Genomic DNA, 12,500 nt, shown 5'->3' on the forward strand with positions numbered 1-12,500 from the left:
CACCCCAAGGGGAGAATGGGCCTCAGACGAACACCAAATCTTCACGAATTCTTTTTATTTACTCGTAGTACTTGGAAATGATCGTGGATCACTTTCATTTAAGTATATGCTTTGTTGCTGTTACCAGATAAAAGCAGAAACCTTCATTTTAAAGGTAAACTTTCGCTACGTATGGGACTGCCTGATTTGTCATTATGATATTCACATTTGCATGCGGGGCTGCCTGATTTACCGTTATTAGATCCACATTTATATGAAACAAGTCATTACTGGAATACTCAATGCGCTAAAAAAATAAAGGGAAACATAGACCAAAATTTTAGAAAATAGGCAATAGTTGAGAATTTCATTTAATGCAACGTCATATGGTTTCTCAAACTGGTAATACAGCGTTACTGAAACTAACTCCCAGAGGACTGTTCTAACCCTGGCAGGAACGGGAATGGAAGAAACCCCACCCCACCCCCACCCCCACCCCACCTCCTGGGTGGCAGCGGGACTTCGAGACGACAGTAAATAATCCTCTGCAAAGCGAGTGGCATGCTGTGATTCAAAGGGCATGAGCTGAAATCCTTTTATTTAATAGAATTCCAATAACTTCTCAATAAATATTCCAGCAAATGCTCTCAATATCACTTTCAATAAAGATCTCTTCTGAACCTTGCTGAATAGCGTGGAATTCACATCACCTTCAAGCATGAAAGATTGCAACCACGTCGAGTGAACTCTTCCGGAAAGTTGCTCTCATTGCTTTCAATGTCATGTTGTGATTAACGTCTTCTATAAAGTTATTTCCCTAGAAATCCTTTACGTGAACTGAGGTTATTCTTCCTCTCGGGCGACCTTGCCAGTCCCTACTAGATATATTGGATTTGATATACAGTCTGGTCTGGCTACAATGTCCTTTTCATCTTTATCAAAACCAAGCGAGGAATGTCTTCTTTAAAAGGAGTTCCACGTACCACAAGGTGTCACGATAAATAATTAACCATATTTGAGACTCATATAAAATTAACAAAGGCACAGAGGAAGTAGCGGCATAACGTCTAATAAATACTAATGATAACGACGGCAGGGTGGCGTTTGATATTAATTAAATGAACGGCCTTGCATATTACGTCAGATATAGACTTTGAAACTAAAGTTATGAGCCGCAGTTAATTATCCTTATCAAGGCTATATGAATTTTTTTTAAACTGACGAATGTGTTGTGACTTGAATGATCGTGCCCTAGAACGCTCACTTTAATCACAGTTACTTTAATAATGTTAATTTACGTTATTGCAAGACATCGGGCAATACGGCATCAGTGTTTTAATTTCCAATTTTTTGTACAATCGCCTTCAATACAAAATCATCCGTGTTTAACATATCCTTATTTATGTACTTGTTAGCTGCCATGCACTTCCCGAGATTCTAAAGCAAATCAGTTTCGCAGACGCTGGAACTAAGTAGCTGGGATACTAGTTAGAGTGTTGATGTTCTACAATGTTCAAAGAATACAACATAGTATTCTCAACGGTGGCCGGTAATAAAGACACAGGAAAAAGTCACAATTTTGGCTAGGAAAAAAGTCACAGGAAAAAAAGGCAATTAATTTACGGTGGCAAAATCCACAATATTTCTTGGGGGTCATTATCTTTATAATATTTACAGTCTTTTGTTTATGTTTATACGGAAATCCCCAACGGACTTGTACTGTACACTAAACACGCCGCGAAGGTGGATACATACCCGGTTAAAACCCTTGGGAGCCACTATCTAGGAAAGATGATTGTGACTTTTTTCCTGTGAATTTTTTCTGTGACTTTTTTTCCTAACCTTTTTCCTTGATTCTATCCAGCGACTTCCTTCGAGTAAAAAAAAAAACACCGTGTTTGTAAAGACAACCAGAAAACAAAATACATAGCTCAAAGGTAACTGAATTAAATCTAAATGCAACATGGAAAATGTCCGTACTCTAGTACAGTAGTTTAGAGCCCTTGGTAACAAGGTGTATACGACAACTGTACGATAATATACGATAGTCTGTGCGGCGCACCGAAGGCTGAACACGTGTTAGGCCATTCAGTCGGTTCGTTTTATTTTCATGTGTTTGTGCTGATATTTCAATAGAAACTGTAAAACAATACGAAATCCAAGAAGGGAACCTAGGAAGGAAGGTTATTGTATCAGAATTTATGGAATAATATCAGGGTAGGTGTGATGAAAGGATGGAAATGAAGCGAAGGTGAGAAATTTCCCAACAACAATAACAAAAACATGGCCCCTGCCACCAAGGCAACCACACACACCTGCTGCTGTAGAGCGCGTAACATTGGGTTTCTTTATTTGTGGTCTGTGCTTCGTTTATTTTTTGTACTCCAGTGATTTTTCGTTTCAGACTCTTTCTTAAATTTCCAAATGATGTGTAGTATTGAAGGAAAGGTAGAACTATATAGTAGCTCCGCGGCGGCGACTTCTAACTTAACTTTTTCTACAGTTTTTTGGTTGCTAATTATGAATTTACCTTTAATTTTTGGCGCTCGAGTGTAATTAACCTGTAATTAACCCCTGAAGTCCATCCAACAAGGGGTTTCCATACGCGATCTTCGCAAGACAGAGCAAGGGTACGTCTGTTTCGAACAGTTCATATCCCGTCCGGCAAGTGCAATAACTTGTTAACGTATGGGTACCCAACCACCCCCGGGCCAGTACTAAACACGGCGAAGGGACATTCCATTTTGCCGACAACAAACAGATGCACCGCCAGTATCCGAACCCCTAAAATTGTAGAAAAAAACCAGTTGAAAAGGTAAAAACAGGCGCGGAGCTAATATATAGAATTACCGAAAGAAAATATACCGATATCGTTGAGAAAGTTTAGTGAAATAAATTCTCATCAGATAAAGTAAGGACATAAAAATGTTAAAGCCGACGGAAAAAGATAAACAAGAAATTCAGGAATATGTTGGCATTTTTAATTATTTAAGATTAGGGATATAGATTATATGTTTCTGTGAAAACCAGGAACGTTGTAAAAAAAACCGAGCGACTTTGATCGCAAGAAACCTACACACTGAAGGTAAGGAATATAAAATACCCATTAACTTCTTATTAGTTGGCTTCTGTAGATGTAATCAAAGGCCATTTTATTTAACATGAGTGAACCCAAAAATATCACTGAAGGAAGATTTCCGCGTATTTAAATTTGGTTTTGTAAACTGAACTTTATTTTGGAGAAATAGTTTATCAGTACGAGGCTCGTGTTGAAAGTGGAAACCCAGTTGATTTTCTTTCTGTGGATTTCTGATATTTTACTTTGTTGAAATTGTAATATTTCCATGAGGAATTCTGTGTAGGAAAATGACAATATTCACGATAGATATTCTAATGTGCAAGTGGGTTTGATGTCTAATTTGAGTAAAATTTTTATACTAATAATGTCCAATTTAATGACATAATGTTTTTCTATTATTTTCATATGGTAATTTTAGATTAAAAAGACTTTACCTTAAACGTTTAGCTTTCAGGATTAATGATGAGTAAAAAAATTAAGTAAATATTAAAACCCAACACCCAAAAGACAATTGAGAATTAATTAGGCTTCGCGGTCATGAATAGCCATCATCTTTGGCAAAGAAGCATACTAAACGAAAATAATTCATGTTTAAATATGAATACAATCTAATAACGATAAATGGAAAAAGAAAAGATGCTGAATGCTGATTTACTGACACTCTCTTAATAAGATTGACCCGATATTTCTATATTCTGCTCACTCCCACAATCCAGTGGTTCTTTGGCTTTGTTGTGACCTTTCTGCTCCCTTCAGGACTCACTATAAGGTCGGCATCTTTCTTTGACGTAAAACCAGGGACTTCTATCCTACTCTCATCCCTCTTGTTATTCAGGCCTATAGGTCGGCATGAATAGGCACCCTCGGTCTGTCCCCTTCAATACATGAATAGGATATACACTCTCGTAAGCGGGACGTTTTCCCCTCCTCGTAAGAGAAGGGAAATATTTACTCACAGCCTTTCCAGCGATAGAATGCGATCAATGAGATGAATTAGGTTCATAAAAGTCAAATAGGAAAAATTGACTGAATATCCGACATGGCAAAAGTGAAGCTTCAGAGATATATAGAGACGAAATTAGGTCGCACTTAATTTACGAGCGGTTCAAGATAATATCTGACAGGGGAATGAAGTGTTGCCTCCTTTCTTCCCTCCCTCCCTTCCTCCCTTCCTCCCTCTCTCGCCAAAATTCTCGCTTTTCTCGCAAAGTGATCACAGATAAAGAATCGCTTTCAATAAGTATTCCGTCGCATAAACTTTCAGACGCGGGACCAAAATGAGAAAATTGGTTTGCGTTACTTATATGTAATTCTAAGCATTTAAAACAAGATTTCATTGTTCATTGATGCGTGTTTTTTTAAATAACCATGAAACATTATTGCTAAATTTAGATTTATACTGTATTTAACCACAGAATTTAGAATTATGACAAGTTTCTCATTGGACGAGTCGGTAGAGTTCTCGGATAGCACTCTGCTAGGCCCGGGTTCGAGTCTCCGACCGGCCAATGAAGAATTAGAGGAATTTATTTCTGGTGATAGAAATTCATTTCTCGCTATAATGTGGTTCGGATTCCACAATAAGCTGTAGATCCCGTTGCTAGGTAACCAGTTGGTTCTTAGCCACGTAAAATAAGTCTAATCCTTCGGGGCAGCCCTAGGAGAGCTGTTAATCAGCTCAGTGGTCTGGTTAAACTAAGGTATACTTAACTTAGAATAATGACAGCAGCTTATATATTTAATCGATCAAAGAACTAGAAAACAAAAGAGCTTTGAGAGCTAAGGCGCTGCGTAATTTTGTTCAACAATATTTGAAAAGGGAAACGTCGTCCAATGCAAGACCATGAGTCTGAATGATTAATATAATGCCAAGTTAAAGCTAATTTTAAGACATGTGAAAATTCAGTTGGCATAACAACAAAACAATTTGCCGCAAATATAATCTCAGGGTTGTTTGAATAGAATGGGAGCTGCAAGACAAGAAGTTATTAAATGATGAGGAAACGCGTTCTAGGTAAAGGGCAGCTGTCATAACCAGTTACACACACACACACACACTCACACACACACACAATCACACATATTCGCAGGAAGAGGCTCTTTGATTCATATTCTGGATTATGCAGATGAAAGTGCCACTGAGGCCAACGTTTGCAGAGCGCTTCATATGCTTACAAAGAGGCTTGTCTGTTATAATGAAAAAAGAGATTTTGGAGTCTGTCAAGAGGATCTGCAAACAAAATCATCTCTACAGCGTTTTATGTGATGGTGATAAAACGCCAGTAAATATTTTTGATGATATTCTTCATGAATTAATGAGAGGACACACTTAAAACGCTCTCGGTTTGCGGAAAACTGATAAAAAAAAAGTTTGTTTATCGATTCGGTCTGCTTAAACAAAACGCAAAAGTTTTTTCCTTTGATCAGTGGAAGTGAAAATTGTGAAAAATTACGAGGCTTTTGACACGTTTAAAGTCCAGAAATATTGCGCGATTGGCCTTAAATCCCAATAATTTATTTCATAGATTTTAGTTTCTCCCATTTCATTTGGGTTTTGAGGTTACCAGGCCCATAACCATGCCCCTACAAATTGTCACGGGGGTTCAGGTGCCAACGCATTTGCTTTTGTTTAGCACTACTATTGATACTCGTGTTTTTTTTTTTTTTTTTTTTTTTAGCTGATATTAAATATCTCCAGCCGATATCATTCCAACCAATAGCAGGTGCCGAGTATGATCTTCCTCCAATCACGATTAGTTTCAGTGATATTTGCATTAGATAATTATAGTTAACTCCAAAAGCATAGACTATAGTACTGACCAGAAACGGATTACTCATATCCAGAAATGTAGTAGAAGAGTAACTGCAAAATTATAGAAACCTATGTCCAGCCAATATAAACACTGATTATTTAACAGTTCCCGTAAGTACTGTATAGCGGCATTGCTTGTCAGTCAGTCTGTCGTAGCCAGAAAACACTATTCAGGTTTGAGTAAATGAATTGATGCTTCGTGAGTTAGTGTCTCTTCCACGGCGTTAAGCCTCAGTCTTTTGCGTTCCTCTTCTTCAACTTTTTCCATCTGGCCTAAGATACGTAAGGGTATTAGATTTCCCGTCCCATCGGCTTCTGCACTGGAGGAAAATGAAATCGAAAAGAATTCTAACACTGGCTGAAGTAAATGCTTCTCCCAGGAAGGTTTCGCTCAGTGTCGACGGAACAATTCAGATTTATGGATGTGAACTCAGACAGGTGGAATCTTGGAAGAACCTGGTTTTCCCCAGATGAGAGAAAACCTAGAATGTCTTTTTTCCCTCGATCATTCTCTATTGAGAGAGAGAGAGAGGGGGGGGGGGGAGGGCTGGTCTTTCTCTGCCTCAGTTTTAAAGGGAAGCTGTAAATCTCCCACTCAGATATATCTTAATATAAAAAAAACAGATTCAGCAATTTAGACCTGACCTTGCAAGGAACGTCTGTTAAATGGCAGAATGGCATTTGCGGGATTTGTCAACCGTTTGACTTTCATAAGAGATGCTTGAGGGAAGGATCTGACCCATCAGACCATAACACGTATATTCTTACGAGACAATATCTCAAGGCGTGTAGTTAATAGATGCAAGCATGTTAGAGATGTACCGGATGCCTGAAAGTGAGATTTGCGGATGCGGGTATCAATTCTTTACAAATACACATTAAATATATATATATATATATATATATATATATATATATATATATATATATATATATATATATATATATATATATATATATATATATATATATATATATATATATATATATATATATATATATATATATATATATATATATATATACAACACGTATGCTGATGGACAATTAAGAATTGCTCTTCTTGTACATATTTATTTCACAACGTTTCGTAATTCTCATATTATAATTACATCTTCAAGGGCTCTAAATTACGAAACGTCGGGAAATAAATATGTACAAGAAGAGCAATTCTTAATTGTCCATCAGCATACGTGTTGCATATAACCTATGAATTATATATATATATATATATATATATATATATATATATATATATATATATATATATATATATATATATATATATATATATATATATGTGTGTGTTTTGTGTGTTTGTGTTTGTATATGTATGTATAGACATATATAGAAATGTAGGTTTAATGAGATATAACAGACCTACAAGAATTTGTATTTTTTCTATTTCAGAATTGCATTAAGAGAGAGAGAGAGAGAGAGAGAGAGAGAGAGAGAGAGAGAGAGAGAGAGAGAGAGAGAGAGAGAGAGAGAGAGAGAGAGAGAGAGAAATCATATAGCCATAGGAGAAAGTATTAACTCATGGAATATATTTCCAGTTACAATAATTAATAAACAAACAACAATTACAGAAACCTCCAAAGGTAGATTAGAGGCCAATAAAACGTTATCGTGACCTTCTAAAGGGAATAATTGACATTAAAATCATATTTCTGAGAATCCTTTGCCGTGGAGGGCTCTGCAGTCCTAATCGTTTTGTCCGTTCACTTGCGTGAGAAACCTGACTTTTAAAACACCCACATAAAATCATCGGCTTAGTCACAGACCGAATTCTCGGTTTGGAAGAAAATGAGTGGAAGAGCAGGGAATTATAAATATAAGTATAAATATAAATATATTTATATGTATATATATATGTATACATATCTATCTGTCTATCTATCTATCTATCTATCTATCTATCTATATATATATATATATATATATATATATATATATATATATCTATATCTATATATATATATATATATATATATATATATATATATATATATATATATATATATATATATATATATATATATATATAGTGCTTTATTGTTTCAGACACTTGAATATGAGCGCAGAGGATTTTGAAGCTGCACCTTGGAGAAGGACATGAACGAGTAAATGTCTAACTTAGCCATCATATGGTACAATGAACGCAGTGCTGTTTTTAATAAAAAAAAATCTAAGTTTTATATCATGGAAAAAACGCATGTCCATTATCCCCAAACAGGCAGTACAATGACTAATGATTTTACTGTTACAACTACAACAAGGAATATGAGAAATAATGAATAAACTTAAATAAAAGAACTTGAACAAAAACATCCTCTCAGCCTACCATGAACTCTATAACCTCGGGCCTGAAAAGCAGGAAAAGCTGCGCATTATCCTATAAGAGGAACTCATGTAGAACGAAGACCACTAACGCTAACTTATTACAATAAGTCCCGACAACCTCTTCCCTTGACGCCAAGCTCCTCCGATAACTTTGCCCGGCTAGTTTGCATTTAATGATCGCAGAGGTGCAAGCTGCGAGATGCACTCCCGAGTATTAGCATAGCCTAACTTCATGAGCGAACTTTGTTGGCTCCGCTGATATTCGTGTGTAATCGGTATATAAGAATGTTCGGTGAACAGTACAGCTATGCTTGTATTTATATATATGTATATGAATACATATATATATATATATATATATATATATATATATATATATATATATATATATATATTATATATGTTTATACATATATATATATATATATATATATATATATATATATATATATATATATATATATATATATATATATATATATATATATATATATATCAGTGAAGCTGATAACGGACTAATATAAATTGAGTGACAAACCATTTCATTCCTGTAATTAAAAACAACAGAAAAATTACTTTTATTAACACGTGTGACTGAGTAACTGAATAATTAACCGATATTTGCGATTGCTGCTACTACTACTACTACTACTACTACTACTACTACTATTATCACACTAAACCACAAGGCTCCTCAAATAGGTATGAAACCAGACAGACTAATATTACCTAAAATCCTTGAGACGTTCTTCTCTGAATTCTCGCAGCGTGGGAGAGTAAATTACCAGCATTGCTCATTAACGTGAGCATGTTAATGACTTTAACGATCTTCATTTAACGATTCATTAACAGATTTAATTTGAAACGGATTCTCTTTCCAAACGTCAAATGTTCCATCATCACCGGAGGCGTAACCGGTACAAGATTTCATTCGACTGGAAAAAGTAAATTTTGAACGTCAAATATAAACACATATAAATATTTAGGTTCATTCATGTTTGTGATGGCTTGTCAACTGGAAGGTGGGGTTGATCCTGTTTCTGTCTTTTTGTTGACATTTTGATTGCAAATATCAAAGGAGGTTATTATATGCTCGATCCTGTGCGTATACACCTACACATTTGCGCGGTTGCTAAACTTCAGCATTTGAAATTAATCCAGCTATGAAGTTTTTGAAGAGTTGTAGTTTAATTGACAAAATATAAATAAAATATATAGATAAAACAAATCCTTCGGGCCAGCCCTGTGAGAGCTGATAACCAGCTCAGTGGTCTGGTAAAAGTATTTTAATAATAATAATAATAATAATAATAATAATAATAATAATAATAATAATAATAATAATAATAATAATAATAGGTTTCGTTTTACCACCGAAAGACACGTATAACTTTCCTTTCAAAGATGATTTTGTGTTCATGCCTGTATAAATATAAATATTAATAACGTACAAATTATGAACGCCCCACGACAATAATACTCTGAAGGAAAGCCTCTGGCTCTTAAATACCGAAATCGCCCTCTAATCTGTGTAAGATTCAGTGCAGCCCGAGTTTGGAAGATGTTAAGGGGATAAGAATAAATTGGAGAAGGGGATTATGGGAACTTCGTGCAAAGAGAACCTACACTAGGAGGATGTTACCGAAAGGAATGAAGACGCACATCCTGAAATAGTTTCATTTTTTTTTTTCACCGTAATCGCCTGTTTTCAGAAGTAGAGAAATGGCGTCCCTCGATATGAAACCTCATTTCATTTTCTTTTTTCAATCTGGACTGAGCTACAGAAAAGCGCTGGGACGTCCGTTCCAACGGCATTTTTGTATTAAAAAGAAATACTCCATTTTATTACAGAGCGAATTCCATTTTCAGCCGAGAAGAAAAATAAACATAACTACAAATGAAACTATTATCAAGAATAACATCAATTTCGCATTTGCTCGTCTCACAGTAATTTTTACTTTTGTTCAGATATTTTCTTTTTTCGTTTCTAGAAAATTTATTTACGGTAAAAACTGTCCATTATTGACGACTGAAGTAACTTTTCAAAAGAAAACTGGCACGATAGTTTACGGATCATAAAATTTTTGCCAAGATATTCCTCACTGACATTTTTAAAAATTCAAAGTACATAGTTCGCTTCTGTTTGCTTTAAAGCGCATAGTTTTCAGAATTCAAAAGCCCAGGTTTTACATTAACAGTACGGACAATGAAAGCATATTTTTCTCTCTCTCTCTCTCTCTCTCTCTGTGTATGTGTCCAACAAATCCATTTTGTACATTGCATGTATATTCATATCTTGTGCAGGAATGTATGCAGTTAGGTCAAAGGCTGAATGGAAATAAAGGGTAGCCGCCATGAATGACATGTAACGTGATCCTCTCTACAACTCTGGGACATCACGCTCGAATTAAAACGAATCCGCTTTAGAGCTAGCCGTGAAATGGAAATGGATAATAATAATAATAATAATAATAATAATAATAATAATAATAATAATAATAATAATAATAGTTATTCAGTTTATTTCCCTCAGCCGTTTTTATCCTAATACAGGGAATTATTTTCTTAGACTTCCTGTTTTTATTTCCAGATTGCTGAAAGATCAAATGACATTTTTGGGAAAGTTTTTTCTCTGGGAAAAGAAAAGTTCATCCGTATGGTTTGTGAACTTCATGTAGAAGTTTCCTCATTCGTAAAACTAATTTTAAAAATTCAGCTTCACCTAAAGTTATTTTAGTACGCAACCACTGATTCTTGACATCACCCCTAATAATACAGTAATTACTTCAAAGTACTTAATATTTTTAGCCATCTACCCCAACACGCTGAAGACGCATTTACAATTTTTAATAAGAAGATTTTTTCCCACTTAAATCCTCTATTTCTTAAGGTTCTTTGAAGCGTTCCTTCGACCCCTAGCCGCAACCCCTTTCATTCCCTTTACTGTATCTCCGTTTACATTCCCTACCTTCCGTCTTACTTTCCACCCTCTCTTAACAATTGTTTCAACATCATTTTCAGCGCCGAATGACCTCATAGGTCCTAGCGCTTGACCTTCGGCCTAAATCGTATATTCCAATTGCAATTCCACTTAATTTCACACTGATGTTCCAAAACCCTTTTCCCTGAAGCGCTGTGTCACTGGTTCCCGAAACCCTGTTTGCTATTTGCATTGCAAACTATAGAATATCATTTTGCTTTATTTCGTATTTACTTTTTTTTCGTACAGCCATTCTGATTCGGTAATGGCATTCGATTAGCTTGTCCCGTGTTGATTTTTTATTATTATTTTATTATTATTATTATTATTATTATTATTATTATTATTATTATTATTATTGAAGAAACAAATCCACAGTTATGTATGGCTACATATACAGTAGTATACAGAAATAAATCTCTGCATATGGCTACATGTAGTGTATATAATAAATCTCCACAGAGAGCTTTCGGGAAGATATCTGTTCGGGACTGAAAAGGGGAATCGAACAGATTTCTCGAAAACAAATACACATAACTGTGTATTTGTTTCTCCATGTCAAGACTCATGCTACTCTGATAATTATTATAATAATATTATTATTATAAAGTAATTGAACACGACCACTGAGTTACATTTCTAGACTACCATAGGACTCGCCTTAAAGATTCGTCCCAAATTAAAGGCGAATGCTGGTTACCGAGGTGGGAAGAGATTGTTGGTTAGGGACAGAAATTAAAATGCTTGAAGTAATGCAGCGGAGGGTGAAGAGACACTGTAAAGAATTTTAAGTGCATGCTGTGAGCCAATGAAGGCACACTGTAGGCAGTAATATCGAACTCCCTTTGTAGCTTACTGAGCTCATTATTATTATTATTATTATTATTATTATTATTATTATTATTATTATTATTATTATTATTATTATTCAGAAGATGAACCCTATTCATGTCAAGCCCACAGGGTTCATTGACTTGAAATTCAAGCTTCCAAAGGATATGTATGGCGTTCATTAAATTATAATAAGTGTTAGTACAGTTAACGATTGTTGTTATTATTATCATTATTATTATTAAGATGATCCGTTATCTCGTTTCGAATGGACCTATATTTGCGGAAGATTCACTGACTTGAAATTCAAGCTTCCAAAGAATTTGTTGTTCATTAAATTATCGCCATCAAATCTTAGTTGCGCCATCATTAACAATTATTATTATTATCCACATTATTATTATTATTATTATTATTATTATTATTATTATTATTATTAAAGAAAGGAGAACATGAACCCTATTCATGTAATAGAA

The 12,500-nt window shown here is 34.9% G+C and overlaps 1 protein-coding gene across 2 annotated transcripts in view; it reads left to right on the forward strand.

Annotated features, from left to right (window-relative positions):
* The window catches only part of LOC136846048 (putative exonuclease GOR), a 49,974-nt gene that overhangs the window by 28,418 nt on the left and 9,056 nt on the right, over nucleotides 1-12,500 (forward strand). The window contains exon 1 of one of the 2 annotated variants that reach the window (XM_067116717.1): nucleotides 2,050-2,196. The exons of the other annotated variant lie outside the window; for it this stretch is intronic. The gene's annotated coding sequence lies outside the window, so the exon portion shown is untranslated. Of the gene's footprint in view, nucleotides 1-2,049; nucleotides 2,197-12,500 lie in introns of those variants that run through there. 2 annotated transcript variants of the gene reach the window in all.

The sequence above is a fragment of the Macrobrachium rosenbergii genome, chromosome 14 (genome assembly GCF_040412425.1).
Source record: "Macrobrachium rosenbergii isolate ZJJX-2024 chromosome 14, ASM4041242v1, whole genome shotgun sequence".
NCBI lineage: Eukaryota > Metazoa > Arthropoda > Malacostraca > Decapoda > Palaemonidae > Macrobrachium > Macrobrachium rosenbergii.